We start from the raw sequence: 23,432 nt of genomic DNA on the forward strand, positions 1-23,432 counted from the left end.
AAATTCAGTTTGATTAGACTTCTGAAAAGCTGTCGTTATCCCATTAAACACTTCTCTTTAAATTGATCAGGCTAAGTATCTTCTTCACTTCATCTTTTCAAGACCGTCAAAACACTCTCCACCTTCTCTCATCTTCCAAACATAATCCAACTCTTTTTCTTCCATACCCAAGCACAAATATGGCAAACACCTCTGAGAATACTTCATCACCACCATAGAAAACCACTTCTACTTTCTACCACCCCTTCAACCACACCAACCTCTAATAAAAGTAGGGTAAAGATGATGGCTCGTAAGGTTGTCGCTGGTGGAGAGCAGATCAAGAAAATAAACAAACAATTGAAAGTGGGTAGGGAAGAAGAACCCCAGAAATCTGATGAATCTTTCAAATCTGCTACTGAGGGGGAAGAAAACGTTTCTTCTGAGACTGAACAGGTAACATCTGGCCCTAAAGTCACTCCTGCAACTATTTCTGAGGTTACTACGAATTTGGAGAATAGGTTTGTGCTGGTAAGATCTATAGTAGGTGTTGAAACTACCGAGTCTGGAAGGGTTGTTGGTAAAAATGGAAAAAGAAAAAGAGAGTGAGGGTGCTTGGAGTACTGTGAGGGGTAAGGGAGAAGGAGTGGTTGGTCCTTCACCCACTTATGTTACTCTAACCAAAGATACATGAGCAATGGTTGTTTGGGGAGAGAAATCTACTAGAATAGAGGAGAGTGTGAACAAAACATGGGGAAGTGGGTATGGAAAAGTTGCTGAAGGGCTGGTTCAACTTGGTAAAAATGTATATGAACTGTTTCATTTGAAAAAGAATCCCTCGCAGACCAACTGAAAAGAGTGATTGAGAGTTATAATCCAAAGAAGAGAGGACGTTCAAAGTCTAAAACCCTGGCACTGCTAGGGAAAATAAGAAAAATAAGGATACCCCTTCTGTTACTATTGAATGTCTTCCCATAAGAGACAGAGCCACAAGAAGCCAGAAAAAGCAGAATGAGGCAGAATTGGAGAAAGCCTTAGAAGAAAATAGAAGAAAAGTAGTTGCTAAGGGAAAGAAGAAGATGGTAAAACCTGTTGAGGCTGTTGATATTGATGAGATGGACTTGGTCCTTCGAGATGAAGATGAGACAGAAGAAGTGGAGGTTCTGACTCCTAAATCCAAGAAAGCAAAGACTTCCTCTAAGAAGTCTATTTCAGAGTCAAAGTCTGCTAAACCATCCACTTTAGCAAAAACAACTAGGTCTGCTGTAAAATCAAGAAAAGTGAAAATTGTAGAAGAAGAAGAATGGAGTGGGGAGTGTTGTGCCCCCTTTTCATCGCAAAATCGGGTGTATGACATTTGGGAGGGCAACTCATTCCTTTTGGGAACTGGGTTTGACTTGAAGAGTCGCCACCTAAAGATTAGGGTGCATTATGACACCAAGATGGTTTGATTTGAATAAGCAGAGATTGGGTAAGGGCTTGAAATTATCCCAAGGGGAAGGTGTTAGGCACCCCTCAAGATCCACTAGTGTGGTTCCCGGCCAGACTATTGTTGTGAATTTAGGTGCAAATAACATGTAGGCAAATGAAACTTCAAATAAGAGGAGATTTTCACGTAATGGTTTACAAATAAACAAAGTTGGAAAGAATTAAAAGAAAGCTGATTTTTCTTAAAAGAAATAGTTTGAAATCTTTAGAAGAAACAAAGAAACAAAGGGAAAGGGGGGTCCAAGGTTTATTAATAATATGGATCACCCCACACAATGTCCGATAATCACTCCTCAATGAGGGGCTACACGTGACATTATCGTGTGGTAATCATATCCATATCTACCCTTCCCACCCCGTTAGGGTATTAAAGCGCGGAATGGTCTCGATTACTTATTGCATGCTATTACCCGACCCAATCCTATCAGTCCCGGAGGCATTTAGGACTACTAATCCTAAAATAGAGGGATGTTAGGTTTATTTGTAGTTTCAAAGGTAAAATTCTAAGGTGACACACAAAATATGTATAGCAAGTTGGGGGGAAAGCACATAACAAGCAAAAGGCTCAAATATACCCCCTTTAAACAAAGAAGCACGTAATTAGCATGACTTACACATACTGCTTAGGGTCTGATTATATACTAAACATGAAAGAACTTAAAGGTTAAGGTAGACTAATTTATTACACAATTCAGATAAGAAACCCAAATCAGGCCTGCCTACAGGTTGTAGTTAATAGAACAGATTCAGTTTATAACTTTACCCTAAGTCTTGCCTAAGCGTTGGACAAGGATCCTATAGGCATGATATCTACTGAATTCAGAAAGTAATGAAATAACAAGGTTTAAAATAACTGAATATGTACTGGTTAAAAATGGGCAGTCAGATTATTAAAAGAAAGCCAAGTTTTAACGAAGGTTATAAGTTCTGCAACTGATGGTACCCGTTATTACTGATCTTAGCTCTATACATGAATGAAGCAATTCAGATTCGATTAGGAATTCCTATAGACATGCTTTCTACGCGTAGTTGATTTTGAACCTTGTAGACATGGTATAAAAATGCAGAAGACTCGTTTTAAACCTATGAACATGATATCTAGATGCTGAATTTTGCTTAAGACCTATGGACATGATATCTAGGTGCAATTGAACGTGCAGATTTAGATAATCATGTAGGCATGATTTCTACATAAATATAGTAAATGTAGTAGTCGTATGATCATGATTTATATATGAATGTAGGATATACAGAATTCATAAAGAACTATAGGCATGATTTCTATATGCATATTCAAAATTCCTATAGACATGGTATCTACCCTTTTTTGCATACATAATTATCCGCCCTTTTTACTGGCCGTCCCCAATAGTTTATTATAGATTATTACAACCCGAAATAAAGTAAAAAAACATCAAAAAATATAAATAAAAGTACAACCAAAGGAGAGCCTGATTCAGACTTCATGCTTGAAATATGAGGTAAACCAACTCCATGAGATCATGATCCAAGGCCTTTCTCCCATTTGAGTGTGTCAAAGTTCTCTAAGAGCATCAAAGGGACCCCGGGAAATGCTCACACCCAAATGTATTATCATATTAGGACAAGTGCAGTGTGGAAGGGCCAGCCCTCAAGTGTCCAAGTTCAGAGGGAACTCAAAGGGTCCCAAGGCAAGGCTCACAAGAAGGGGGCAGAACTTAAAGACTAGGAAAATGTGCAAGTGCAGAATAGAATACTAAAGGGGAAAAGGAGAGGGAAACAGCTACTAATAAACACACATAGGGAGTTCAGGGGGGTAGGGGAGATTGTGAAGAGCCTATTACTTAGGCCAAGACAGACTTCAAGCGTGCTCAGCAATGGAGGATGCTAGCATACTCTTAGACCTGGCAGAACACACTATTTAGAGGCTAGGATCCAAAGGGATCGAGTTTGATTCATGGACAATAACTTGTAGTATTTTCATGCCTCAAACCATAGCTTAAACACATAGAGGGCAGGGGTTTGGGATTCATAATAGAACAGGCAGAAAGAAATCAGTAATGTTGAACCACACAGAAGCAATAAGCAGACAGGGATAAAAAAGCTGTAAATAAACACATTGTTGTTGTGCTAAAAAGCTTAAATCAAGACATACCAGTTTTCAAAGAAGCAAATAAAGAAAGTCAGGCAGTAGGTCTTGTAAATAGGACACAACACAAGCAACAAGAGAGAGTACTTTTGAGTGTAAGTGTAAATTCAGAAAGACTACGAATGATGGTTGTTTTTTCTAATGAAAGAGTCGTGTATTTACAGTGTGAAAAAACAGGCAGAAATAAGGTAAGAAAACAATTAAAGAACTGGATATCAACTAAAAATCAATCAATACAAGACTTCCTTTAATTAAGGAATTCAAACTTAAACGGTAAAAGTTATTTAAGGAAATAAATCAAATAAGCATCTTGTGCAAAGTAGGCAATTAGGGGTAAATACATAGGGATTTAATTAAGGGAAGAATTTTGAAATACACGGTTAAAACAAATAAGGTAAGGATCAATCAGTATACAATAAATCAAGGGGTCAGAGATTTTTGTAATCATTGGTCCATGAATGAACCAAGTCAGAAAATCTAAGGAAAGTTTTTGACTCAAATCGAGTAACAGGGAAGTCAGCAGACAAGGAAAGAAATCAATCAAACTTATACAAAGGAAGTCTGAAATCAATCAAAATCTAAAGACATTTTTAGAGGGGATTTCAGCATATATAAAGAGCACACAAATATTCTAGGCTGAATTTAGGGCAAAAAAAAAACGTCATACTATTGCAAAATCAGTAGGTAATAGCCTGTAGGATCATGGTAGTCACATTGGTCAGCAATGTAGAAGGGTGATAACATCAAATAGCATACAAAGGGTCCAACATAAAGACCTTAGAAGAGTTAAGTAGAAAAATCAGAATCGCTTAAAGAAACAGAGATTTCGAGACTCAGTTCAGAGACTCGAAATAGGTCTAAAGGAGTTAGGGTTTCTAGAATCAAACAAGTTCAAGAAATCATATAGCCAATGATCTCAAAACTTGGATGAACCCCCAAATTCTAGAGTTTTTACCGTCAATCGAGTGCAGAGATGAGAGAACAAGTAATCAAGGAAAAAGATACTAATCGAGACAGGTTCAGAGGTCTCAGAAAGGAACTGAGACCTTTGACATGCTCTTTCAGTAGCATGAACTCATGAGAAGCGTAGTAAAAGAACAACATGCGACACACAGTAAAGGAACATAGTGGAAGAAACTAATAAGAAACCTAGTAGAAGGAACTAATAGGAACACAGTAGGCGAAACATATAAAGAAGCATAGTAGAATAAACTTAATAAGAACACAGTAGGAGAAACATATAAAAACACAATAGAGGAATCTGATAAGAACATGGTAGAAGAAGCTTAACAAGAACACAACAGAAGAAACATAGTAGAAGAGACACACAAAGAACACAGTAGAAGAAACATAGTAAAAGAAACACACAAGAGAAAAAGGAAAATCGGAGAAACATCTAAATAACTCAGAAACCCTAGATCGGAAAAAAATAAAGGTTTTGAAAGCATAATTTTGAAAGAAATATCAAGAAGTCATTTAAAAGTTTTAGGGGAAACATGGATCTAGAACAAATCTAAAGAAATCAGAAGAACCTCAAAAGCTAGGGTTTCAGAGGAACCCAAACGGTGAGAAAGGTTTGGATAGTCATTGATCTAAGTAGGAGGAGTCGAGGCCAGGCTCGAACAGACATGGCTTGCCAGAGCAAGGCCAGAGATGGCCATGGAACTTGAATCAAGCAATGTTTGGACCCAGCTTCTTCGTGGTCAGGTCATGAGACTTTGGTAACCAAGCGTGAAGGAGCCATAGAAGGTTGGTGGGTGGTGAAACCACTATGGATTCAGGCAAGAAAATGGCCGAAGAAGGTGAGTGAAGCTCATTAGAGAGGAGGAGGAGGGGGAAGGTTCTAGAGAGAACCAGAGATAGAGATAGAGAGATGAGAGTCGATTAAGTGAGGAGTGAGAGGGGTTTGGGGGGGGGGTCGTTTGGTTTAATTTGGTAAGAACGAATCTGGGCCATTGATCAAAATTGATCAATGACTAATATTTAATCCGGTTGGGTCGGGTAAATTTAGGGATTGGGCTTGGGTCTTTGGGATGGTTTAATTAGGCGATTGGGCTGGTTTAATTTGGGTTGGGGTCTGTTTGATTTTAGGCTAAATAAGCCAAATTTGGCTACAAGTTAAATAGCCCTTTTCCTCCTTTAATTTATAGAAAATATTAAATAAATTTCTGAAAACAAATTGAAAGCACTAAAATAATATATAATTATCAATTTAAAAATATAAGATCGCATTTTATAAACATGAGACGAATTTAAACCTAAAAATGGCTAATATTGCAATTATGCAATTTTAACCTTAAGAATACTAAATAAATTTGTAAAAATATGTAAAAAAATAAATTAGCTATATTTTAGTGTAAACATGAGACTCCAATAAATGAATCACCAAAATGATAATTTTGGGGATAATTATTGGGGTTTTCTTGATAAAATAGGGCCGTGAATTGATTTAAAAATCTTTGAAAAATTAAGGAAAAATAATGTAACCTTGGGATATAGTTATATATGCATATATAGGCTATTTTGAAGGTATTTTGCAAAGTTAAAAAATATAGGGAAAAATTGAATATCAACAGCTGCCCTTCTTTACCCGGGAAGGATGAAAGTGTTGTCGGGCAAAGATATGATGGCCAATTTTGACCGAATGAAGTGGTTTGAAGAGGTTGGCCATGATCTGGCTCCTGAGCTGCCCACATATCCCTGGTCTTATAGGCATCAGGCCATATGTAGTTCAGGATCCGTCGGCGGAATATGCCGATGGAGGCCTTTTCAAGAACGACGCAATTTCAGGTCAGGATGAATGGTTAAGGTCTAATAGGGCTACGGGAACTGGAGCGGGATCGCTCCTGCTGAGATGGCCATTGCTCGCCGGTTTACCTGCAAATGAGCAATACAAGCATATATTGTGCATAAATTTAAACGTGATGCAAGTTTTCGTCGGACCATGAATGTTGTCTTTGGATGGTTAGGATGACGTCCTCAGACCATGACGTCCTGGGCCATGAAGCATATGATAAAGGATTCACAGACCATGAAATAATGCTCTCGGGTTATGAGAATGATGCCTCCAAACTATAATGCCTTTGAACAATTTGGCGATCTTTCAACCCACGAGATGTAGTATTTGGCGATCTTTCAGCCCATGAGATGCAGTATTTGGCGATCTTTCAGCCAATGCAAATGTGAATAAGGTGGCGATCTTTCAGCCCATGAGATGCAGTATTTGGCGATCTTTCAGCCATGCAGAATGTAAATAAGGTGGCGATCTTTCAGCCATGCAAGACGTAAATAAGGTGGCGATCTTTCAGCCATGCAAAATGTAAATAAGATGCCCATCTTTCAGCCATGCAGGACGTAAATAAGGTGGCGATCTTTCAGCCATGCAGAATGTAGATAAGGTGGCGATCTTTCAGCCATACAGAATGTAAATAAGGTGGCGATCTTTCAGTCATGCAGAATGTAAATAAAGTGGCGATCTTTCAGCCATGCAGAATGTAGATGGAGACAGTGTTTAGTCTCGGAAGGCAGAATGGTAGCCTTATGCAATCCAAAAATGCAGATGGAGATAGTGTTTAGTCTCGGACGGCAGAATGGTAGCCTTATACAATGCAGAAAATGCAGATGGAGACAGTGTTTAGTTTCGAAAGGCAGAATGGTAGCCTTATGCAATGTAGAAAATGCAGATGGAGACAGTATTTAGTCTCGGAAGGCAGAATGGTAGCCTTATGCAATGCAGAAATAAAAATAAAATGGCAAATGGTAATAGAGTTTCTTAGCTGATAGCAGGTTGCGAATTGTGACTGTTGGGGACGTTGCGATATAGGGAATATCGCTGGTGTGCGTGGATAGAAAATGCTGGTAAACGCGAATAGTTCTAAGTGTTGTATTCCTGAGCAACGTTTATCTCATGAATGTATAGCATGTCAGATGCTTTCGCAATCCAAATGTCTGCATCCAAAGAAAAATCATGAGTTTCGTAGAAGGGAGGTTAGTTCGCATCCCTGCTGGCCTAGTCTGACCTGTTCAGATTTGATCTAGTGATACGGTATGTATCATTGGGGTAGTGTTGCTGGACAAAGCGATTTCGATAATAAACATGCATGAGTTTGTAAAAATATGACATAAGTACATATTTTAAAAATAGTTTTTTAGATGAAGCGATGACTGTGACGTGGTTCAAGACATTGCAACCTTTCCTGCTTCGGAATTTTGAGGGTTCTCCTCAAAATTCTATCCCAGTTTAATGGGTTGATGTTTCTGACGGCTGCTTGCGATGACTAGCTGAAATTACTTCAGAATTTTGAGGGGGGAAATGAAAATTTTATTGAATTATGACCGAACCCATAGGGCTACCTACGTATCCCCTCTTAAATGGGAATCAGGTCAAACGTAGTTCAAATTATATCATATAGGAAAGCATAAAGATTACACATAGTAACGCTTGACTGCATCTGAATTGATCGGTTTTGGCCAAACTTCTCCATCTATTTCTGCAAGTATGAGGGCTTCCCCTGTCAAAACCCGGTGAACCATGTACGGACCCTGCCAGTTGGGAGAGAATTTCCCTTTGGCTTCATCTTGATGTGGAAAGATTTTCTTTAACACCAGCTGCCCCGGTGTGAACTATCTTAGCTTGACTCTTTTGTTGAAGGCTCTGGACATTCTGTTCTGATACAGTTGACCATGGCAAACTGCATTCATCCTCTTTCCATCTATGAGGACTAACTGTTCATAATGACTTTTCACCCACTCTACATCGTTGAGCTCAGCTTCCTGTATGATCCTTAGGGAGGGAATTTCTACCTCGGCGGGAATGATTGCTTTTGTACCATAGACCAGCATATAGGGGGTTGCCTCAATTGATGTGCCGACTGTGTGCGATACCCCAATAAAGCAAATGATAGCTTCTCGTGACACTGTTTATGCTTTTCTATCATTTTCCTTAGTATCTTCTTGATATTCTTATTGGCGGCTTCTACGGCTCCGTTCATCTGAATTCTGTAGGCTGTAGAATTTTTGTGTTCGATCTTGAAGGTTTCACATATGGCTTTCATCAGGTCTTTGTTAAGGTTGGAGCCATTATCAGTAATGATTGACTCTAGAATCCCGAATCGACAAACAATGCGGTCGCGTACAATGTCTTCCACGACTTTCTTGGTTATTGCTCTGTAAGATGTTGCCTCGGCCCATTTGGTAAAATAGTCGATTTCTATTAGGATAAACCTGTGCCCGTTGGCAGCGGCAGGCTCGATTGGTCCAATAACATCCATTCCCCAAGCGACGAATGGCCACGTTGAGCTTGTTGCAGTAAGCTTATTTGGAGGTACCTTTATCATGTCTGCATGTATCTGATAGAGGTGGCATTTTCGGACATACTGGATGCAGTCCGTTTCCATAGTCATCCAAAAGTAACCAACTCGGAGTATCTTCTTTGCTAAGAAAAACCGTTTATATGTAGTTCGCAGGTCCCTGCATAGATTTCCTCTAGTAGCCTAGATGCTTTTTTTGTGTTGACACACCTTAGTAGTCCCAAATCAGGAGTCCTCCTATACAGGATTCCTCCGATGTGAAAGAAATTAATGGATAACCTCCGAAGTGTGCGTTTCTGAGTAGGACCTACAAGCTCTGGGTATTCTCCTTTGGCCAAATATTCCTTGATATCATGAAACTAAGGTTTTACGTCTGTTTCTTCTTCAACATGGGCATAATAAGCTGGCTGGTCGTGGATCTTCACTGGAATGAGATCAATGTAGTTTTTTCCGGATATTGTATCATGGATGACAGGGTAGCCAATGCATCGGCGAATTCATTCTGGATTTTGGGGACATGTCGGAATTCTGTCTTTGTGAACCTCCTTCTCAGCTACTGCACGTGATGCAGATACGGGAGTATCTTAGAGTTCTTGGTTGCCCAATCTTCTCGGACCTGCTGTATGAGTAGGTCTGAATCCCCGATCACTAGCAATTCTTGAATGTTCATGTCAATTGCCATCTTGAGCCCTAAGATGCAGGCTTCGTACTCCGCCATATTGTTGGTGCACGGGAACCTGAGTTTGGCGGCCACCGGATAATGCTGACTGGTTCCTGATACTAGGATTGCTCCTATGCCGACTCCTTTGAAATTTGCAGCTCTATCATGAAACATTCTCCAGCCATTATAGGATTCCGCAATGTCTTCTCCTATGAATGATACCTCTTCATTAGGAAAATACGTCTTCAGGGGTTCGTACTCTCCATCTACGGGATTCTCGGCAAGGTGATCTGCCAATGCATGTCCCTTGATCGCTTTCTAAGTCACGTAGACAATGTCAAATTCACTCAACAGGATTTGCCACTTGGCTAGCTTGCCAGTGGGCATGGGCTTCTGGAAGATGTACTTCAAAGGATTCATCCTTGAAAATGATATATGTGGTATAAGCACCAAAGTAGTGCCTTAGCTTTTGAGCTACCCAAGTCAAAGCACAACAAGTGCGATCTAACAGAGAATACCGAGTCTCGTACGTGGTGAACTTCTTATTAAGGTAATAGATAGCCTGCTCCTTCCTCCCTGTTTCATCATGCTACCCCAGAACGCAACCGAAAGCTCCATCCAATACTGCAAGGTAGAGTAATAAGGGTCTACCTGGCTCTGGTGGGACTAAGACTGGTGGTATTGACAGGTATTCCTTGATTCTGTCAAAAGCTCTTTGACAATCATCAGTCCATTTGGTAGCGGCATCCTTCTTTAGTATCTTAAAGATTGGCTCATAGATAACTGTAGATTGTGCTATGAACCGGCTGATACAGTTAAGTCTCCCCAAGAAACTCATTACGTCCTTCTTGTTCTTTGGTGGTGCCAACTCTTGAATAGCTTTGACCTTTGATGGATCCAGCTCTATCCCCCGACGACTCACGATAAACCCAAGTAGTTTTCCGATAGGAACCCCAAATGCACACTTCGCAGGATTCAGTTTCAGGTTGTACCTTCACAATCTATTGAAAAACTTCCTCAAATCTTCCATGTGATCAATTACTTTCTTGGAGTTGACAATAACATCATCTACGTACACTTCTATCTCCTTGTGTATCATGTAGTGGAATATGGTAGTCATGGCCCTCATGTAGGTGGCCCCTGCATTCTTTAACCCAAACGGCATCATCTTGTAGCAGTACATTCCACATGGCGTAATGAAAGTCGTTTTCTCAACATCTTCTTCATCCATCCAGATCTGATGATAACAAGCGAAACAATCTACAAATGATTGCAATTCATGCTTGGCGCAATTGTCGATTAGGATGTGTATATTTGGCAAAGGAAAGTCATCTTTCAGACTGGCCCGATTGAGATCCCGGTAGTCGACACAGACTCTGACCTTCCCGTCCTTCTTTAGCACTGGCACAATGTTAGCTAACCATGTTAGGTATTGCACCACCCTGAGAACTTTGGCTTTGACCTGCTTGGTGACTTCTTACTTGATCTTCAAACTCGTATCAGGTTTGAATTTTCTGAGCTTTTGCTTTACCGGTGGACATGTTGGATCAGTTGGCAATTTGTGTGCCATAATAGATATGCTCAGACTAGTCATGTCATCATATTACCAGGCGAATATGTTCTCATATTCTCTTAGAAATTCTGTGTCCTCTTCCTTTTCTGACGGTGATAAGCGAATGCTGATTCATGTTTCTTTGACATTTTTTGCATCTCCCAGGTTAACAATCTTAGTATCGTCCAGGTTGGACTTCGTCTTGTTCTCAAAGTTCTCGACTTCTTTAACAATCTCTTCTGGTATATCATCTTCCTCTGAATCTATGTCCGTTTGTTGCGTTGTCTCGTTGCATGTCACGGTCATTGGTTCATCAAGACAAGTAATAGTAATGTTGTACAAGTAAAGTAATGAGAGAAAACAATAGTAATAAATGTTAATTCATAATAATAGTCAAAATGCTTTGATAAATTGTATGATCGTTTTGAACATTGGAGATCTTATTTCTGGAATTAAAGGACATGCGAGAAAAATAAAATTTTCAGTAAATAAAAAACAATGCTTGTTTTAGCCTTGCTACCCCGAGGCTCGCGGGCTCTGGTTGTCCTGATTGTTCCAGTTATTGAGGTACGCCCCTCTGCTTACGGCCTGTATAGAAGGGCATTCCTCCCCCTCCTCCCCGAGAACAACACAATAGTCCATGTCATTGTCTTCTAGGAACAGTTTCCTCACCGTTGCAAGTGCTTCTTCTTCTTCTGACACATAGATAACACAGGCCGGGTGGAAAGTTCGCTCCAAGTGTGGTATTAGCTGCTCCAATGGGTAGTGAGGACTGCGCTGGTGGCGACCAATGGTTGAATTCCTCCCAGGTGTACTCATATCCTAGACCGAAAGTAGTGCCATGCTTCTTGAGCTTTATGGGCTTAGCGATTCCTTGGAGGTTCTTACCGAGCCCTTTGTCAGGTTCATACCCATAACAATTCAGTATACTTTCAATCTTGTTGTCCCACTATTTGTCTTTGTCAGCGGCATTCACCCGTTCGATGTGATGATAAGTCTCTCCTCCTAGATTCTTTCTTCCTTCAATCGATGGAATGGTCTGGTGATTGTAAATAGGGTTTCTACCGTCGCCGTGAATGATCACCTCTTGATGATTCCATTCGAATTTCACTGCCTGATGCAGTGTCGATGCCACAGTCCCAGCAGCATGAATCCATGGTCGTCCCAGCAGCAGATTGTAAGATGTCGGTACGTCTATCACTTGGAAGTCAACATCAAACCAAGTTGGCCCTATTTGCAAACACAGAATAATCTCCCCAATAATGGATCTTTGGGAGCCGTCAAAGGATTTCACGTTGATAGCTCCATCCTTTATCTCGTGCAATCCTTTGCCTAATTTGGACAAATGTTGAGACTAGAACCCCCAACAATCAAGATCCTGGTGATAAAGTAGTCCTCACATTGCACAGTGATATGCAGTGCTTTGTTGTGACCCAACCCTTCAGGCGGTAGCTCATCCTTATGAAAAGTAATTTTGTGACTTTCTAATACCTGTCTGACCATGTTGGCCATTTCCCCACCAGTGATGTTGCTTGGCACATACGCTTCACTCAACACCCTCAATAGAGCATTTTTGTGTGCCTCAGAATTTTGTAGCAAAGCAAGTATGGAGATCTGCGCCGGTATTATGTTCAACTGGCCGATGACCGTGTATTCCTTGGCCTATATCTTTCTCCAAAGGTCGTTTGGACCGATCTCAGTAATGGGTGACCAATTGGAGGCCTGTTTTCTTGACTTGTCTAGATGTTATGGGGTATAGACCCTACCTGTTCTCGTCATACCTTGTGCGGAAACAGTTTCCTCGAACCTAACCTTGTCGTTCCTCCTTGCCTCGGTTATAGTCCCATGGTATAGCTTTTGTGTGGAATGGTGTCACGGCCGACATCGCCACTGGGATCGGCGTGGCTATCTTCACCCCAAACGGAGCATGTCCCTTGGGTGGTAAAACTGCAACTTCGAATGGTGTAGGTGCATTTGTTGGAGACACGAATTCGACCTCAATTGGTGCTGGTGTCTTTGCAGCTGACATTGTTTCAAACTCAAGTGGCATAAGCATATTTACCTCAGCGTCCTTAGATTGTTGAATCTGGACTATGATTGGATTAAGAGTAATTATTGGCTTCTTTGGGTTATCGCCTTCTGCAATCAACCAGATTGATCCCTCGGGATCCCAATCATCCTCTATTTCAATCATGTGAATGTCTCCACCCTTATGGTCTGGTAGAAGGTTATTGCAGACATTCAGAGCTGACTCCTTTGCCACAATAATCTTGTTGTCAATCAAAACCTGGATCTTGTCTTTCAGAGAACGACATTCGTCGATGGTGTGTCCCTTCATGCCAGAATGGTATGCACAGGATTTTTTTGGATTGACCCATTGATAAGGGTTCTCAGGGGTTATGGCAGGGATAGAGGTGACATTACCAGCGGCTTTAAGTCTTTCGTACAACGGGTCAATAGGTTCAGCGATGGTTGTATACTGTTTAGGAGGTCGACGGTCAAAATTTGGTCGATGTCTTGGGAAGTTTTGGTATGTAGGAGGTGATTGATAGTGGGATGGTTGAGCATTGTAGGCTTGGTAAACATGTGCAGGTTGGGAGTATCTGGGTGAAGTAGGTTGATATGTGGGAGGTGGAGGTGATTGATAAGTGGGTGATGGACTTTGGTAGGAGGGTGAGGGTGCTGGGTAGTTCGGAGTAGGCTGATATGTGAGTGGAGGCATTGGATAGGTTTGGTATTTGACAGGGGATTTGGTTCTTTGTGCAACCATTATGGCACCTATGTCCCTTTTCTTGGACGTACCACCAGACTGTAAGGCCTTATTGGTAGCTTGCAAAGCTTCAAAGTTTGTAACCATACCACTTTTGATGCCTTCTTCGATCCTTTCACCCAACTTGATGATGTCAGAAAATTTATGGTTCTCAATCAATATCAGTCTTTCATAGTATTGCGGGTCCTGAGCTCAGATTAAAAATTTATTCATTTGTTCTTCCTCTAAGGCAGGTCTGACCTTAGCAGCTTTGGATCTCCAACGAGTAGTATACTCGCAGAATGTTTCTATGGGCTTCTTCTTTAGGTTATGGATATAGAACACATCTGGTGCATTTTTTGTGTTGTAACCTGAACCTGTCCATAAAGTCGGATGCCATACTTACCCAGTTTGACCATTTCTTCAGGTCTTGGCTGATGTACAAGATAGATCATCTCCTTTCAGACTCCTCATGAATATCTTCATGCGGATCCCCTTGTCTTTCCCTACTCCAACCAGCTTTTCACAATATGTTCTCAAATGTACTCTCGGATCCCCTGTACCATCAAACATCTTGAACTTAGGAGGTTTCTACCCCTCGGGGAGTTCGACATCGGGCTGTATGCAAAGATCTTCATAGTTTAGCCCCTAATTCCTTTACTTCCTTTGACGCATCCGGCTAGTCAATTTCTTGAGTTCTTCAACCAAATTCCTGATGAGCAAGTCTTTATTATCAGACTCGGGTGCGCTTGAGATGGGTTGGGTAGAGTGTGCCATGGTCTCCATGTAGATGGGGGTATTATGATGGGTGTGAAAGTGGTCATTTGTGGTGTTTTGGGGTTTCGGGATGAACATTGGAGTATTGTTGGAAGTATGGTAGGTGTTGCAGTGGTGGTGAGGATCGGGATGGTTTTGTGGCTTTGGGATATTTTGTGGAGGTGTGGGGTTCTGAGCATTTGGGAAGTTGACATTTGGAGTGGTGAGGGAAAATAACAGATTTGCCAGATTTCGAACCTGATCAAGTTCTTCTTGGAACTTCAGCAGCTTTTGTTCTAGTTGGGATGCAATCTCTTTGGAAACCTGAGTATCATGGGCATGAGTGACCTCTACCCGTTCAGTTGAGTTCTCTTTTCTGGTGTTGTTTAGATCTTCCATCTTCCTTTTGTTCTTGTTTCTGACAGGACTAAGAGGAGGAATGGGTGGAGGGCCCCTAGATCTCGTTGAATAAGATGATGTTGCTAGAGTGCATGAACTAACCTTTGGGGAGGGGGAAATAAATAAAAAAAAAAAGTAAAAACAAAAAGGTAAGAAGTTAGTAAGGATTATAAGAAATATTGCGATATTAAACACATAGTGCAAGAATGTAAATCGTGTCCTATTTAGGAACCTCTTTGTGCCTGAGGTAGGCCTAGCGACAAGTTGATTTGGAGAACTTAGAATGCTAAAGGCCTCATTTTATCGATAAAAAGTAGACAAGTCCCAAATCGACACTGAATAACAGGAAATAAAGTCACTAATGGCCATTGGCCTTATTACATTTTGTAAAGTGAAAAAGTAAAAACTCCAATCTACTTGGTCCCAGAAGGACCTTCCTCAGGTTGAATGCTCTCGTTGATCAAATCCTCCAGTTCGCGTAGGTTCGTCAGTAAAAATGCCTTTGCTAGGTGTTCTCCTTCGTTTCCCTCAGCATTCTGGCAGTTGGTGACTCTCTTCCTCACTTTTCCTTCTAATTCCAGCATACTGTATTCCAGATATTCCAACTTTTTGCTAGCTCTGGCGGCCCTCTCTTTACACTCATTGATTTGGTCATCTGATGGAAGACTACTCCACCAGTCTAGCAAGAGTGGGGGTGTGCTAACCATACTGAAACTGGGGACCTCGTTCTTCATTTTCTGCAAGACAAACAAGGTTAGGCCCTTACCCCCGCCAGACTAGACTATTTAAATATCAATAATTGACATAAAAGCATTTAGTTCTCCAAATAAATGCATAGAATGTGGTAGTGTCCATTTGGATTTAAGGGGAAACCCAGTGGAATTTGGACAAGGCTATCTTAAAGAGTCATTATGCGGACAACATAACTGACTCGGCTAAGTTTGACCATGATGCATGCACAATTTAAATAGAGTAAGGTTTCTATGGGGTTTTAGACTAGTACCCTTGAGCGCCGTATATACGCCTTTTCGGATTTAGGGGTGATAATATCGGAAGAGCACAACCACTCATTATAAGCGTTGCTATGTTATTTTGTTTGGCACGAGTGGAATATGATGTTGAAAACATGCTTATGCAATAATTAAAGCAGGTTGTCATGTATTTGCACGTTAAGAAAGCAGTAAATACAACAGCTCTTCATAATTTAAAACACTAATAAAGGAAAGCAATAAAGGAAAGAAATAAAGGAAAGAAACAAAAAGACAAGTTAGTTTGTAGTTGAAAAAGGGAATTGACTGCTTGAAAGAAATAACAGATAATTTCGCATAAAGAAGCATAAATTCACAATAATAGTCTGAAATGGTAAAAGCCTAAAAATCCCCAGCAGAGTCGACATACTGTCGCGCCACCTTTTCCTTGCAAAATTGGGTTTATGACATTTGGGAGGGCAACTCATTCCTTTTGGGAACTGGGTTTGACTTGAAGAGTCGCCACCTAATGATTAGGTGCATTAGGACACCAAGAGGGTTTGATTTGAATAACCAGAGATTGGGTAAGGGCTTGAAATTATTCCTAGGGGAAGGTGTTAGGCACCCCTCAGGATCCACTAGTGTGGTTCCCGGTTAGACTATTGTTGCGAATTTAGGTGCAAATAACATATAAGTAAATGAAACTTCAAATAAGAGGGGATTTTCACATAATGGTTTACAAATAAACAGAGTTGGAAAGAACTAAAAGAAAGCTGGTTTTTCTTAAAAGAAATAGTTTGAAATCTTTAGAAAGAACAAAGAAACAAAGGGGAAAGGGCGTCCTAGGTTTATTAATAATATGGATCACCCCACACAATGCCCTGTAATCACTCCTCAATGAGGGTTTACACGTGACATTATCGTGTGGTCATCATATCCATATCTACCCTTCCCACCCTGTTAGGGTATTATAGCGCGGAATGGTATCGATTACTTATTGCATGCTATTACCCGACCCAATCCTATCAGTTCCGGAGGCATTTAGGACTACTAATCTTAAAGGGGAGGGATGTTAGGCTTATTTGTGGTTTCAAAGGCAAAATTCTAAGGCAACACACAAAACATGTATAGCAAGTTGTGGGAAAGCACATAACAAGCAAAAGGCTCAAATATACCCCCTTTAAACAAGGAAGCACGTAATTAGCATGACTTACACATACTACTTAAGGTCTGATTAGATACTAAACATGAAAGAACTTAAAGGTTGAGGCAGATTGATTTATTACACAATTCAGATAAGAAACCCGAATCAGGCTTGCCTGCTGGTTGTAGTTAATAGAACAGATCCAGTTTATAACTTTACTGTAAGGCTTGCCTAAGCATTGGACAAGGATCCTATAGGCATGGTATCTAATGAATTCAGAAAGCAATGAAATAAAAAGGTCTAAAATAACTGAATACGTACTGGTTAAAAATGGGCAGTCAGATTGTTAAAAGAAAGGCAAGTTTTAATGAAGGTTATAAGTTCTGCAACTGATGGTACCCATTATTACTGATCTTAGCTCTATACGTGAATGAAGCGATTCAGATTCGATTAGGAATTCCTATATACATGTTTGTAGACATGTGATTTTTGACCCTTCCTAAGATTTTTTATATTTTAGCATGTAAATATTTAATTTAGGCCTAATATAGCTATTTCGACTATTTTTGACTTCTTTACTTTATTTTCGTCTTAAAAATGGAAAATTACAAAAAAAATATTTAAGCTTACGTATCTTTCATAAATTTAAATAAAAAATATATACAAAAATAGTACCTTATTTTTATCTTTACATAATCTTGAAAATACAAAAAATATATAATAGTTTCATACTAGCCTTTGCATTGTGTAGTATTTTTATCTTATTTTAAAAGGAGTCAATTAAGGTGTTAGATCATAATTTTAAGAGTTTTAAAACCTAGTCCTTGGCCCAATTCGAATTAGTCCATTAAGCTTAGAGACCCTTCTAGACCTTTCTTTAGAATAAAAACAAATAAAAAGACCCTAAGGACCTAATACACAAAAGGCCTAGGGACTAATGGGCAAAATACATAAAAATACACCTAAACCTAGACACTACCTATAAAGTAATGCTTAAACAAAATCTAAAAGGGACAAGAAATAACGCTGAAGGGGGAAGCTGAAAAAGCTGCGCACAATACAGACCACCCCCCTGTCGGATCATCTTCCCCACACCACCATACCGCATCAACTTCCCCTTCATTTTCAATGCTGAACTATCGGCTGAACACAAGAATGAGATCCTAGATCCTTGAGAAGAAACGAGGCTCTGTTCTTCTTCTTCAACGGAGCTTCAAACAAAAGAAACGACCCTTGTCCCCATTCTTCATCTTCTCCGACGCCTGAGCATAGCAGCCATAGCCATCGTGCTTGTGCTTCTTCCCGTTAACTACACCTTAAATACACATCTACCTATTTCTTAGGTTCCGATCTCCGGTCCTAAATATGGAGTACGGTTGGGTTCGAATCTGAGTTTTCCGGTAAGCGTTGAGGTCGTTGTTCGTCTCCGCTTCTGTCCGTAGTCGCCGGTCCGGGATATGTTTGTTGAGGTCGAGTTCTTGGTTCAACATCAGCCTTTCTCTGTTGTTTCACAATTCATTTTGGAGGTTTCGTATTGAATCAAGTATTGGAAAGAACTGCGGCTAAAGATTCTTTTAAAGGTTCAGTTTCTTATTTTCGATTTCCTTCTACTTTGATAAATTTGCTCGTGACTGATTCATTACCCATTTTCCAATACTCCCCTTCCCTTTTGTTTTATATGTGAATTGATTTGTTTACTTATTTTATGATTTTGTTGTGTTTAGTGACCTTGAGTACCCAAATGTCATGTCAACGTCTGTTTGTTATTAATTTGTATGATGTTATGGAGTAATTGCACAGAGAATCGAATTAAAGTGTTATTGCTATATTTTGAATATGTTATGGTATTTTTATGGTAAAAAAAACAAGAATGTATTTCTACTTTATTTGTTTGGATCAATAGTAGCATACTTAGGCCGTTAATATTCATAAACATCTGTAGTTTGTTTTAGTTAAGTAAAGCCCTTTTGGAATATTTTGAGGCGTGCCATGCCAAACCAAATCCATAATCCATGGCCCTCGTATAATTAATTTCGACTCTTTAGAATTCGAGGCGCGCCATATAGCGAACTTCCATGGCCCTCGCAAATTTGCAAATACGTAATTGCTTTAGGCGCGTTAGTTTAATAATTTACTTTCCTAAACTCGGGTATGCATTTCATGTGACCCAAATCTAAATCTTAGCAACGTTAAATAAATGTGTCTCGGGATGCGGGTGCATTTCATGTGGCGTGGTCCAAAGACGTATTTTAGATGACGTTGAAATCTTCCTTAAAATAATTAAAAGCTGTTTAAAGCTAAAATGCACATAGGTCTTAAAGTGATTTTTTTAAAATCAAATAATTGAGCCAAAAATAACAGTTGAGTGACGTGCTAGAACCACGGAACTCGGGAATGCCTAACACCTTCTCCCAGGTTAACAGAATTCCTTACCCGGATTTCTGTGTTCGCAGACTGTAAAACAGAGTCAATCCGTTCCTCGATTCGGGATTTGAACCGGTGACTTGGGACACCATAAAATTATCCCAAGTGGCGACTCTGAATCTTTAAATGAAATAATCTCATTTCGATTGTACTTTAATTGGAAAAACTCCCTTATATTACACCCCTTGTAGGGGTGTAGGTAGAAAAAGGAGGTATGACAGCTCTGGCGAATCTGCTGGGGATCGAACCCAGAATCTCTGGTTCAGGGTTCAGAATGTGAGCTTAGAATAATTATTGTGTTTGGCTTTATCTGGTTTTGTTACCTGATTACATGATTTGGGCCTAATGTGCTAATTGATTGTTTTTACCGCTTTGATATTCCGTTAACTGTATATAAACTGTTGCAAAATCCCTCTTCTCTCTGAGTCTTATAAATCATGAAGAAGTGTGCACTTCGTGTGACTTCTTTTCTGTTAGAGTCATATCCCAAATTTAGAACGAGGTTCGGACAAGTTGCAAAGCCAGTAAAGCTTTTGTATTCCCGGTACGCTGCCCCCCCAGTTCGAGCTATCCGCTCGGGTAAGCCAGGTCTAGAACAATAAACCCAGGTTTTGAACCTAGTACAACAAGACCTCATGCCGGATCCCTAGTAGGAACGTTTGCTTGCATCATGTGCATTTAACTTTGGAGACTCAACACAGGGGTTGAGTCTGTCTAGGACAGGTATACCAAAAATGAAAAAGATCATCCTGATGCATCCTATGTGCTACATGTTGCATTTCTTCGATGGTAAAAAGGTCATTTGGCGGACTAATGATAGTTGAGGGAAAATTAAAAAAAATGAAAAAAAACGAAAAAGAAAAAGAGAGGGTGAAGTGTGATTAGAGTGGGGCCCAATTATGTTTTTTGTCACATTTTTTGTTAAGGGAAAAGAGCTTGAAAATTCAAAAAAAAAGATTTTGCGCTTTTTCATCGTTTTTCGAATATCAAAAAAAAAAGAAAAAAGAGGGAAAAGGAAAATCCAAAAAAAACAATGTTGCATGTTTCATCATTTTCAAGGAAAGGACAAAACAATATATTTTCTCTAAATTAGTTGTTTTTTTTAATTCTCGCCCGTATCCGATCTGCCCGAACTACGCATACCTGATTCTCGTCTTTCAGGGCGTGATACGTAGGCAACCCACATAGGGTCCGGTCTTCCTAGTAAATCTTAGGTTCTTGGCTTTGCGGGGTCTTAGCCAAGTTTTGCATTTTTAGCCACATATGTTAGTTTTAGAAAAATAGTCACAATCTTGTCTTGCATGTGTCCAACAGAAAGGGTTGTTGTCTCACATAGTGTTCTGGGTCTTTAACTTTATTTGGTCTTAATCTGCTATGTCTTTCGTGGAATTGCTGAATTTATCAAGTCGCAAAAAAGAACTCTCTTTGGAAAACAAGTGCACAGTTTTGTTATGAAATTGGGCTTTGATTATGGAAATGTCCTCATTCAGTCGGCTTTGATTGATATGTATGGGAAAATGATGACATTGAAAAATTCAGTTTTTGTATTTCAGAGCTCTCTCGGAATAAGCCTCAAACGTTGTAATTCAATGATGTCATCTTTGCTGTATCTTGGTGTCCCCAAGATATGTTTGTGTTGTTCCGTTGGATGGTTTGTGAAAATATTGCATCTGATGAAGTGAGTCTGTCCTTAACAATAAAAGCATTATCATTGTATAGCTGTGATTTGTTACATCGCTGTGCAATCAAATTAGGTTTTGATTTTGATATTATGGTATTATGTTCTCTGATTGATGCATATTCAAGATCTGGACAGATTAGGTACTCTTAGAAGATTTTGAAGCATTTCCTTCACCTAATATCATCGGTTTCACTTCAATAAATAATGCATATGCTCGGAAAGGAATGGGAAGTGAATGCCTTGGATTGTTTGAAGAAATTATCCAAAAGGGAGTAAAACCAGATGAAGTAACATTCTTGTGTATGCTGTTGGGCTGCAACCATTCAGGTTTAGTTGAAGAGGGAAAAAGGATTTTTGAGTCAATGAGACTTCATGGGGTCTTTCCAGACAGGAGACACTATTCCTGTATGGTGGGTCTTTTGGGCCGTGCAGGTTTAGTCATTGAGGCAGAAGAGTTGCTAAACCACGCATCATCGACAGGAGATTCTGTGGTTTGGAGCTCACTTTTGCGGAGTTGCAGGATTCATCAAAATGAGCATGTTGGAAGAAGAGCAACTATAAATTAATGGATCTTGAGCCAGGGGATCCTTCAGTTTGGTTACAGGCCTCAAATTTTTATTCTGAAATTGAGAGGTTCGAGAATGCAATATGTTCGAGAGATTGCAGTTGCGAGGAAGATCAGCAGAGATATTAGCTATAGTTTAGTTCGAGACTGTATAAGCTTTTTCTTGAAAAATTGTATATCTATCAGAACGGACACTTCCTCTGCCTTTATACTTTTGTGTTAAAGCTGCTTGTATATTAAGTATGTATGCGGGAAGGAAAATATTATGTTCCAGTGGCAAAATAGGTCTTACAGGTAGCTGTGAGTTCTTGTAATCAGTGTAATACAAGCAAATGATAATATATGTTGAAGATGTGATTTTGAGTACAGATTACCATCTTAACTTGATCCATATAATTCAGGCCATTATGATTAGATTACTCTAACCTATGTGATGTAGTATAGGTAACTAGTTGGGTAAAGAGGTTTTGAGTTTGCAAGGTTTTCAATTTGGGTATCAACTGGTGTAACTGATGCTGGGATTCGGAGTTCAATGTATATTGAAGTTTGAACAAATGATTTCATGATACCTTCTAAATGCAATTCTTAAGGTATCAACTTAATAAAGAGAAAACAGACTGGATGATCATTGCTACTGCAAAATTTGCAGGCTGGTTTCCCTTAACGAGATTGATTATCCCAAAGTTAGTCATGTGGGATTTGGTCTAGTCTTAGGAGAAGACGGGAAACGGTTCCGTACGCGAAGTACTGGGGTGGTGAAGCTGGTTAATTTGCTTGATGAGGCCAAAACTGGTGTAAATTAGCACTTGAAGAGAGAGGTAAGGCTAAAGAATGGACAGCTGAGGAACTGGATCAAACTGCTGAAGCAGTAGGATACAGTGCTGTTAAATATGCCGACTTGAAGAGCAACAGGTTGACTAATTACACCTTCAATTTTGATCAGATGCTTAGTGATAAGGGAAATGCCGCTGTGTATCTGCTGTATGTGCATGCTCACATTTGTTCGATCATCAAGAAGTCGGGCAGAGATATAGATGAGTTAAAAAGAGTGGGGCGATGGATTTGGCTCATCAAGACGAACGCGTGTTAGGACTCCTTTTGCTCCCAATTTCCTGAAATTGTTGAAGAAGCTTGTATCAATCTTTTGCCAAACCTTTTGTGTATCTTCACGAATTGTCTGAAGACTGCACAAAATTTTGCACCAATTGTCAGGTGGTTGGTTCAGTGGAAGAAACAAGCAGGCTTCTGCTGTGTGAGGCAACAATTGTTGTGATGAGAAAGTGTTTCCATCTATTGGGTGTGAGTGTACTTACAAGAAGTTGCTTAAGGAGATTTTTTTATGTTAGAGTCTTTTTTATTTTCTAGTTTTGTATAATAATGCCAAGTCTTTTAGGTGATATTAGAGTCTCATAGGCTAGTATAGTAATGTCGAGTCTTTTGTTATGGTATTTCTTATTTTGTATTTGAAAAAATGTGTAATAAATCAAAAATCCAAAAAAAAACAAAAAAAGAAAAGAAATTTTGCATTTTTTATATTTTCGTTATAAGTTTTCTTTAGAATACTAATTCTAGAAATGAAAAAAAAAATCATTTGAGGTTGTTTTTCTTTTAGGCAATTAATATCAAAAT

General features: G+C 39.6%; 2 pseudogenes; both read left to right on the plus strand.

The window, feature by feature from the left end:
- The first annotated feature begins 676 nt into the window (after positions 1-676).
- LOC142172725 (pentatricopeptide repeat-containing protein At1g74600, chloroplastic-like) lies at positions 677-22,026 on the plus strand (annotated as a pseudogene).
- A 353-nt stretch (positions 22,027-22,379) lies between these two features.
- LOC107770244 (arginine--tRNA ligase, chloroplastic/mitochondrial-like) lies at positions 22,380-23,168 on the plus strand (annotated as a pseudogene).
- The last annotated feature ends 264 nt before the right edge of the window (positions 23,169-23,432 follow it).

Source organism: Nicotiana tabacum, chromosome 18 (assembly GCF_000715075.1).
Source record: "Nicotiana tabacum cultivar K326 chromosome 18, ASM71507v2, whole genome shotgun sequence".
Classification (NCBI taxonomy): domain Eukaryota; kingdom Viridiplantae; phylum Streptophyta; class Magnoliopsida; order Solanales; family Solanaceae; genus Nicotiana; species Nicotiana tabacum.